Below are 11,068 nucleotides of genomic sequence, written 5' to 3' on the forward strand. Positions count from 1 at the left end.
TGCCACAAGTGTCCTGGATGGCGTTCAAAATGAATGGTTATTCCTCTGTCTTCCCTCTATCTTCCCCATTGTTAAATTTTCCTTCTCTACTGGGTCATTCCCATCAACTCAAACATGCTATAGCGTCTCACATTAAAACAACAACAACAACAAAGAACAAAACAAAACCAGCCAACAACAAACAAAAACCTTCCTAAATCTTACATCATGTATATTCCCATGCACCTTCTTTCCCATTTATCTTCTTTACTTTATGGCATAAGTCCTTCAAAGAATTGTCCATACCTACTGCTTCCAATTCTTCACTACTCATTTTCTCCTGAACTTCTCCCAACAGGTTTTCTCCCCCAACCATTCTACTGAAATTCCACTCATCATCATTTTCAAGGACCTCCACGGTGACAAATGCAGTTTCTCATGGTGACAAAAGTTCTATTCTTGTCTTCCTGATTTTCTTAGCACAGTCTGTGAGGCAGTTGAATGTTTCCCCTCTCTGAAAACATTTTTCTCCTTTGGTTTCTGGAATATCACAATCTCTTGACTTCCTTCCACGGTCATCAAACTCTCCTTCTTGCTCTCCTTTGCCGACCCCACTACTAGTTCTGACCATTAAATGCTGCAGTGCTGAGACTGTTCCAATTATATTCACTCCCTGGGTGATCTCACCCAGTCTCACGATTTTAAATACCATCTGTGTCCTGACAACTCCCAAAGTCATTTCTCCAGCTTCCAACATTCTCCTGAGCTCCAGACTGCTGCAACTAACCTCAACATCTCCACTTGGATGGCTAGCAAGTATCACAAACTTAAGACATCCACAACTGAATTATTACATAGGAGGTAAAATGTCCACCAAGATGTCTAGCATGTGGTAGGCACACATTAAAATAACTTTTCTCTGTAAAAGTATATTTATTTTAGGAAAAAAAAATCAGGTAAGGACAAAACAATAGAAATAAAAACCTAATTCTTGATTTTTACCTCCCTCACTCTCCCTCCTTAGCTTTTCCTTTCTTATTAGATGGCACAAGAGTTGTTATTATCACTTTCTCTCTCTCTCTCTCTCCACTCCCTATTTATTAGTAATTCCTATACCTTTATAGTCTGAATATACCTTGAATCATAACATTCCTCCTTGCCTCCACCACAAGCTCTTCGGTTCAAGGTGCCATCTTCTTTTATTCTGAACATTGGCGATCGCCATTTATAGAGCTTCCTAACTTCTTCTCTTGCCTGATCTAGAGCCAAGACTGAAGCAAATATCATACACAAATATAATAAATGCACATATATTTTTGTATGATACAGGAAACATGAAAAATCACTGGGACAAAATACATTTTTACTTCCAAGTTGTTGGGGAAAAAAGACTCACTGTGTAGATCTCTACTTCACACAAGATACAATATAAACCATAAGCAAATGAGAAACTAAATTTTAAAAATAAATCTACAAAACCAATAACCAATAGAATAAAATGTAAGAAAATATATTTCAAAACTTCAGGTGGGAAAGTATTTCTAAACAACACTCAAAAAAGTACACATTTTACAGAGGAAAGGGGATTGATTTGACTCCATCAAAATTTAAATTCTCTAGTTGATGAATGGTATGCTGAAAAGAGAATAATATTTATGGTAGAAACTCAACTAGAAGAAGGTAAAAATCACAAAGAAAGTAAAGTATATGAATAAACAAACCAGAAAGGGAAAAGCAAACTCAACATAAGTTTATGACGAGATATTCAAATGTATAGTAATCTGAGAAATACAAATTAAAACAAGAACTTTATACCCATTTAACAAAAATATAGAATTGGATTCTGGCAAGTGTTTTTGCAATTGTGAAGGAATCCTTGTGCACTGCTAGTGAATGGTTCATCAGCTGCAGCCTTTCTGGATAGTAATTTAGTAAGGCTTAGTAAAACAAGTGATGGTATCACAACAAATATTCCTACTCTTCCTATATGTGTATGTTAGAGAAACTCCCTTATAGCTCCAGAAGAGAACAGGTATGAGGGAGTTCATCAGAGCACTGTTTAGCGAAATAGGGCACTGGGGTCACCTAAATGTCTGTTACTGCACATATGGTTAAGTCAAATGCAGTGGCTACATTTGTAATGAAGGCATACTCGGCAACAGAAGTAAGGAACTAGACTGACAGCAACAAGGATACATTTAAGGGGGAAAAACAAGTCCTGAGTCTAAGGAAAGAAAGAAGAACTACAACAAGATCTGGAAACTAATAGTTATACAGATTAAAACATAAGTACACATAAAATGATGCTACATTTCTTTCAAGGTTATATACACACCTAAGACCACATTGAACATTTTAGAATAGATTCAACCCAAAGGTAGGGAAGGTAGGGAAATGACAGTGGGGTGGGTTAAAGGAGAGTATAATAATAAAATGAATACAATTATTTAAAAATTTAAAAGGATCTTGCTGTGATAACTAAGTATCACGTGCATTGAGTGAGAAGCCTGAATTATTCATTTCTCTGTATTTGCTGCCCAAGAAATAAACTTGTCTGAACAACCTGCTAGGACATTTTGCCCAGAATAATTCAGTTGTGAAACCTGTGCTCCACTTTTATTCCGTGCCATCAGAATTGCCATCAGTTTCTAAAAGTATTCAGGCTTACGTTTCTCTTATGCCAAAGAATAAGCTTTTTTCTCCCAACACATGTGGAACATCCATTAATATTAACAGAAGTGGAGGTTATACTTGAGAGAACTCAATAAATATCTGGTGAAATACTGACAAAGCCCTCTTCTTTTGTGATGTATCTTTTCTTCCCAAATTTTGCACTTCTAAAGAGGCTTATGTACTCCCACGAAAAAACTCTGGCTGGTTTAAACTACATGGTATCCATATAAGGCTATTTGGTAGACACCAGTAAAGATACAAAGTGTCCTAGTTCTTTATACATATATATATGTGTGTGTGTGTGTGTGTGTGTGTGTGTGTGTGTGTCCCGCACCTTGAAAGTGTGTGGAACAGATTCAGAACAATTCATAGTAGTCTGAATATAAACATGAACATACAAAGTGATTTAAAAGACAGTTGAAATATAGAATAGAGAAGTAATTCTGTGCTCTTCTCTGAGGCCCTTACAAGGCCTGCTGCTCCAAAAAATAAGTACCGAGTTGTGTATTACAAGTTGAAACCTGTACTAGAGTTACAGAAGTCCCCTTGCCAAGTACTTGAGATGATGGAAACTGAAACTTTCAAGGGACCTTCTATAGTTGAAAGAAATCTGGGCTAAAACCGTGAGGACTTGCCTTAGACTCCCTAGGCTGCTTCTTTCTAACAATTTGTGAACTCTCATGATATCCCTGAACCTAATTTCTTCATCTACAAAGTAGCAAATAAAGACTTCTTACTTGCCAGAGTATCACAGTACTCCAGTGATATAAGAAATGTGAAGGAGCTTAGCAAATTTCACCTGCTACAGTGTAAGGGAAACTAGCAACTATCATGATTGTTTACTTCCCCTAACCACGTCACCTCCTGGCTGTGACAGTGAAAAAGAAAACAAAAGGTCAGAATGGAATAAAATAATTTGGAAAGTCCGGCAAAAACAGAGGAGATTCTGGAGATTTCTGCCTTCAGTTAGAAATTGAAGTCAAAAATAAATAAACGTTAAAAAAAAATTAAAAAAAAAAAGGGGGCGCCTGGGTGGCTCAGTCGGTTGAGCGTCCGACTTCGGCTCAGGTCACAATCTCACGGTCCATGAGTTCCAGCCCCGCATCGGGCTCTGTGCTGATGGCTCAGAGCCTGGAGCCTGTTTCAGATTCTGTGTCTCCCTCTCTCTCTGCCCCTCCCCTGTTCATGCTCTGTCTCTCTCTGTCTCAAAAATAAATAAATGTTAAAAAAAAATTAAGAAAAAAAAAAAAAAAGAAATTGAAGTGAAATGTTACATAAGCCCAAGAAGAATTTAGCACCCATCTCCATCTGTTTCTTTCCAGTGGCAAGCTTTGTCAGATTAAAGCCCTGAAGTTGATACAAACTTCCAGACCCTGTAAGTTTGGTGTCTGCAGCTAGATCAGAGTTGAACATCTCTCATCTCAAGAGGTGAATATTATGGTACATATGGAAGAAAGAACCAGGTGAGAAAGTGTAATTTTTCCTCCACACCAGGACACTGGGACAGTCGGTTACAGGAGTGGTGCACACACTGGGGCTATTTCTGACAACTGGATGTGTAGTCACCTTAGGTAAAACTCACAGTCATGTTTCCCAGGTTTCATCAGACTGTGGGTTAAATCAATTCACAAACACAGTAGCAAAGTTGAATTTCTTTCATTCTATTCTCAGCACAATTGTGAGAATCACGGGAACTTCAATGCTCTTTGAATTTTGCTCTTTCCCAGCTAGTTTACGGAGACCCCAGAGAGAAACTCCTGTGCTTGTGAATTCACTGTTTTTAGACAACCCTGGATTTTTTTGTCATTTCCTCAGGCAAGTGCAGTGAATGTAGACAATGTAGCAATTTCCACTGCCACATGATGGTGCCAGCCAAGTTCACTTTCCTCGGACATTCTGAGTTATGATGTCTCTCTGTTTGTCACCCCTGACATTTCTTGGCTTCTCTTCCATTCCTGGTGTGAGCTTCATGCTCCCCATTCTGTGCATCCATGATACTTCAATCATCCTTCCTTGTCCTCTACAAACTATAAAGCATTGCATTCAAGGTCACAATTGAAATTTTAGCAGAATCATTTTTCTTTTTAACTGCTGTTTCTGCCCAAGGTTTTGGCACAGTTCCTGGAGAAAAACACTGTGTAGATAATAAGAGTAGCTCAACCACTATTGCACTAAAATGAATTCCTCCACTCTGTAACAGGGTATCCACTTTATAATAGTTTGGATGCCTTATTTCTCTCTCCCAGACTTTCAAATTAAGCCTTAGGTCTTCATAAAAACACAAAGCAATGGAGAGGGTATTTTCTAAAGATGAAAAAGCTTGATTAAAGACATAATAGCAAGAATACTTGTGTCCACACTATATGATCCCGAGCCTGCTCGCATTGAAGGATGCATTTTGGTAGTCACGAAAACCAGACTTGCCTCAACTAACAGTTACTCAATTCATGCAGAGTCTTAGAGTTGAGGAATCAAAGGGAGGCATTGTAAATTTCGTGCACTTGATAGCCACAGACAGTCATGGTTACAGGATGGCTGGGAATGGGTAAAATTTGTAAACAGAGAGAACAGCTAGGACTATATGAATAAAACCTATGTCTGAGATGATACAAATTTAGATTCTAAGTTGGTGGTAGGGACAGCCAGTAGGCATAGGAAGGAAGATAAAAGACATTTTAAAGGAATAACAGACATTGCTAACTGGTCAGGAAAAAATAAAAATTCCAAGTCCATTTCAGGGAGTCGGTAAGCCCATCTATCTTCCCCTTAGATGATTTTCACTGAGAGGAGGCTCATCTCAGAGTTGCTGTCTTCCAATTTTACTGTCCTAGAACAGAGGCTCAAGTCCAGCTGGATTCAGGTGAGTTCCACGGGATCATATTAAGGTGACTGGATTTAAGTTTACAAGCAGTAGGCCCTCCTGGCTCAAGGCTTAAATGTTAGTTCCACCAGAACAGTAAAGTAGAAAGTCATCAGTGGCCTCTCTATTTTACTCACAAAACCCAGAAAATATAAAGCAGCCATGTGCAAAAATGGGAAGCGGTAGACAACATCAACACTGAAGGCCAAGCTATGGCATTGAGTTGGGATATGAGGTTTGATTTTGGATATGCGGTTCTGTGGTGAAATGTCCAGTCGGGACTGGCAATTAACTGAGTCACTGGCATAGGGGTAACAACCAAAAACATTGAAAATAAATACCTTTCCATGAAGGGAAAGGTAATGTAGAGAGGAAGAGAAGGCAAGCCTGAGGTGAATCGTCTCATTACCCATCATAAGCAAGAAAGTACCTGTGGTTCCCCTACACAACATCCAGCCACGAACACAGGCTCTTTGGACTACAAGGCTGTATCAAAGATGTCAAGTACGAATCGAATCGCTGGCTCCCTGAATTGTCCTAGTCACCCAACTTTTTTGGGTTATGTTCACCCGAGTGCACCTTGTCCCTCGTGGTCTCCCACTGCATCTGACCTAGTGCTTTCACCAGGAAGTCGGCACCATGGTACTGACTCGTGTGTTCCTCTAATGTCACCCCAGTTACTGCTTTATACGGGCTTACTCCTAGGAGGAGAGGAGATCTATTACTCTCTGACGTTTGCAAATATAAGGAAATCCCATCATTTAGTGAAATAATGCTAATAGTTTCCCTCGCTTACTACACATATGAACTTTTTAGCTTTCCACCTCCGAGTCAGAGAACTCAGTAAGTGGACAGTGTCTCAGGGAGTGGGAAATGAGCAAACACTTTCACTGGGAACCACCACTTTCTTCAGTAGGTCAGAGCAGTTTTTCAAAATGCCAGGTCAGCAAAAGACACATGCTTCGGAGACCACAGTGCACGATGTAATATGTGCAACCACAGTGAAGTTGGCTCAAATAATTTATTTTGAAAACTTCCAGACTGGGGCCAAGGTATAGAAAAATAGCTACATAATTTATAGGTCGCCTTTAAGTCTTCTCCCTGTAAAATTAAATTCCACCCTTTTCCTACTTCTTCTTGCAACAGCAGTTTCCTGGTACTACTGACAAGCATTACACTTGAGAGTTCTACTCCTTAGAGAAAATGAAAGGCTGTCTGCAGGCTCCTGATTAACCTGCCAACGAATGGGCTGTGAAGCCATCGCTTAGGAAGAATCAAAACAATCTCTGCTCCGTTTTCCAGATGGATTGTTCCAAGAGCCAGAGCATAGCTGGCCTAAGAGAAATCAGTTGTGGTTTCAGAGAAGGAAAGCAAAGCATGGGTTTTGGAATGATATAATTCTGGAACCTAGTCCAAACTGTTTACTGCCTCAGGGTCTTTGCACTGCTATTCCCCATGCCCGAATCATGGTTCTCTTAGCTTGTTGCATAGATGACATCTTCCCATTTCTCACATCTCGGCTTGTCACTTCTCCAAAGAGGTCTCCCATAAGTCACACCCTGCCTAGTTTCCATCTAGTTATCATCACAACCCTGTGCTTATTTCCTCCAAAACATTTTTTCAATGATAACTATTTTGTTTATTTATATGTTTATCTATTGTTTAGCTTTTCATTCCCTCTAAGAAGGAAGTTACCTAGGGTGGAACCATAAGCACATCTGTTTTATTTTTGAGAAGCAGGATAGATATAGTGTCATGGCTCTCAAACTTTTTGGTCTCAGGATCCCTTTAAATTCTTAAAAGTTATTGAAGATCTCAAAAAGCTTTTACAGTATTTATGTAAATTATATCTATCTATATTTACTGTATTAAAAACTAAAGCTGAGAAATTTTTTACATGCTTATTGAGTCATTTGAAAATAAGAATAGCAAAATCCATTGCATCTTAACATGAGTAATAGTTTTATTAGAAAAAAACTGTTTCCCAAAACATACAGTTAATGCAATGAATGGCATTGTTTTGTATTTTTTGCAAATCTCTTTAATATCTGGTTTAGCAAAAGAAAACAAAAGAAAGCTACATTGTCACATGGGCTCTGCATTCAGTTTGTTGTGATACATCAGTTTGGTTAAAGGACATGAAAAGAATCAAAATATTGCCTACAATCTTTTTGATAACATACCAAAAACTGACAATGGGTAGTTCCTTAAAGTTAGTTGCAAAATGGAATCTGAAGCCATATTCATGAACTTCTCTTAATCTGTTACATTATAACTCAATGCCTTTTACTTTGCAAGAACCTTTTACCTATTACATGACCTGTAATGTCATGTACTAATTACCTAAATCAATATTTGTTAACTGTTTTTATGCTGGTCTCTCAATTACTGACATAGTTCATGACAGGATATCAAAGAGTTTCATTTGCTAATATCATCATTAATCTCATGAGAAAAATCTTTAAGTCATTAGGATGCTATTAAGGTCATAGTGACATATACAAAATTTTCAAAATCTTAGCTTTCACTCAAAAGCTTAAATTTCGTGGATAGCAACAAATGCCATCAGCCATTTGCCTTACAGTGACATACTCATTTCTTTTTTTAATGTTTTTTTGATTGAATTGTTAGCTTTTCAGAGTAGTTTTAGGACCACAATAAAATAAAGGGGAAGGTTCAAAGACTTTCCATATACTCCCTCCCCATGCACACATACATGCACACACACACACACACACACAGCCTCCCATTGTCAACATCCCCCATTAGAGTGGTCCCCAAGGTTCATAGTCTACACTGTGGTTCACTTTTGGTGTTGTACATTCTATGAGTTTGGAAAAAGGTATAATGGCAGTCATCCATCATTATGGTATCATGTAAAGGGTACTTTAACTGTCCTTAAAAAGCTTCTATGTGTGGCCTATTTATTCTTTCCTTACTGACCTCTGGCAACCACTGATTTAATAGTTTTTGAGGAATTTTTAATCTACTATGTTCATGAGAGACATTGATCTGTACTTTTCTTATACTGTCTTTGTCTGGTTTTGGTATTTTGGTAATGCTGGCCTCATTGAATGAGTTAGGAAATATTTCCTCTGCTCCCACTCTCTGAAAGAAAGTGTAGAGAATTGATTTAATTTCTTCCTTAAATGTTTGGTAGAATTTGCCAGGACACATCTGGACCTGGTGTTTTCTGTTTTGGGAGGCTATTAGTTACTGATTCTATTTCTTTAATAGATATTCAAATTGCCTACTTCTTGTATAAGTTTTGGGATATTGTATCTTTGAAGGAATTGGTTCATTTCAACTAGGTTACTAAATTTATGGTCATAGCATTGCTTATAATTTTATTATCTTGTTAATGTACTTGGGATATACAGTGAGGTTCTCTCTTTCATTTCTGGTATTAATAATTTGTGTCCTCTTTCTTTTTGTCTTATTTAGCCTGCCTAGAGGCTTATAGATTTTATTGATAAGCCTTTTAGACAACTGGCTTTTGGCTTTTTTTATTCTCTTTTAGTTTCCTGTTTTTAATTTCATTTTTTTATGCTCTAATCTTTTTTTCTTCTTCTGCTTTCTTTGTATTTAATTTGCTCTTATTTTTTCAGTTTCTTAAGGTGGACACTTAGATTATTGATTTTAGATCTTTCTTCTTTCTGATACATTTATTCAATGCCATACATTTCCTTCTAAGCATACTTTCACTGCATCCCATAAATTTTGATGGTTGATTTCATTCATTTTTGAGCAATTATCTACAAAACTTCAGGAGTGAATAATCTTAATTTGACTTTTATTCTTTTCAGTAAAATGGTGTTTCATGAAAAAGTTATTAGTTCATCTCCCAATTCAATTACATAATTGCTTTTCCTCGACAAAACTATCATATATCGTAAGCTTCATTAACACTTTGTCACTTCTCTTTTTGTCACATAGCCTATTAAAAAGATGTGTACTCACAGGTTGAGGGCTAATACAATTGATTTGGCTGCTTTATCAAGGACTTTTTTTTTTTTTTTTTTGAGAGACAGAGAGACAGAGTGCGAGCAGGGGAAGGGCAGAGAGAGGGAGACACAGGCTCTGTCAGCACAGAGCCCGATGTGGGGCTTGAACCCACGAACCATAACATCGTGACCTGAACCAAAGTGATGCTTAACTGACTGAGCCACCCGGGCACCCCTGAAGGACTTTCTTAAAGTCTCCAGGGGTCTGGAACTTAGAAGACCACTGAAGCTGTGCCTAGGAAGATAGATGTTTGGCTATAGACTCCCTGTAGTTCATATCTGGGCTTTAATCCTTCCCATTATATTCATCAACAGGTTGTTCTCATCTTTCCTCAGTTTCCTCATTCTCTGAAAAAGGGTATGCTGATGAGGGATACATGTCATTATATATTAGTACAATCCATTATATATTTATACAATCATTAGAATGAGCCCTAATGCAAATTACAGACCTTGAGTGGTTATGCTATGTCAATGTAGGTTCATCAATTGTACATTCATCAAATGTACTGTGTTCTTGGGGGATGCTTGTAATCAAGGAGGCTCTGCACTGGGGCAGGGAGGTGTATGGGAAATCTCTGTACTTCCTCTTAATTTTTCTATGAACTTAAAACTGCTCTAAAAATGTCTTTTTTTTTTAAGCTGGGGATGGCTAATAATAATACCTACATGAATAGCAGGTGAATTAATTAGGCCTCTTGGTTACAAGTGATCAAAACACAGCTGAAACTGTGTAAGAAAAAAAGAAAGCCAGTCAAATAGAATATCACTTCACATTTCCTAACGTACAGTTTCAGGCACAACCAAATCCAAGTATTCACATTTTGTCATCAATCATGTGTCTTTCTCCACTTTGCAGCTTTGCTCTCTCTGGTATTGCATCATTTCGTAGGTTGGCTCTCAGGATGTAGTGACAGAATTAATCACCAACAGCTTTAAGCTTGCACCACACCAGCTTAGAAACTATGATGAATCAAACATTTATTTCCCAGTTGATCTAGTACGGTCCTGGGTAGAACTCTGACCCAGCTTGGGTGGTCATATGCCCACTCCTTCACCACTCACAGAGAGGGTTACATTCTCTACTAATTATCAATTACTAATGGACAGATCTGGATCCAATGCACAACTCTAGAAGCAGAAGGTAGTTCATGAAGTCCTACTTTAACTCTATAGATTGAAAATGGAAGAGGGATAGTTTCCCCAAGGAAATTTGATAAGCTATTACCAAAAGAAAGGAGAAGATGGTGGCAGACAAAAATTAGCAAGTGTTTACGAAGGGTGGTTTCAGACAAATGTTGGCATGTTATCCTCATAGATTATATATAAGTCGTGGATTTTAATAGTACTCTTTCTTGCCAAAGGAGTGAGGTCCTAGGAGACAAGGCAGACAAGTTGAGGGGAGTGGTTCGAAGAGAGAAGCTTTGCTTTGTTTACCTTCAAACCCCATTATGTGAGTGGCCACATGCTCCATCTTTGCAGAAGGCAGAACTTTCCTTGGCCAAATTGGTTCTTTCATTTTTGTTACTAAGTGTCGTGGCCTTGAAAGAAC

General features: G+C 38.1%; 1 pseudogene; it reads right to left on the reverse strand.

Moving 5' to 3' along the window:
- Nucleotides 1–415: 415 nt before the first annotated feature.
- Nucleotides 416–11,068, reverse strand: part of LOC125928970 (tigger transposable element-derived protein 1-like) — a 40,694-nt pseudogene continuing 30,041 nt past the window's right edge.

The sequence above is a fragment of the Panthera uncia genome, chromosome D1 (assembly GCF_023721935.1).
Source record: "Panthera uncia isolate 11264 chromosome D1, Puncia_PCG_1.0, whole genome shotgun sequence".
NCBI lineage: Eukaryota > Metazoa > Chordata > Mammalia > Carnivora > Felidae > Panthera > Panthera uncia.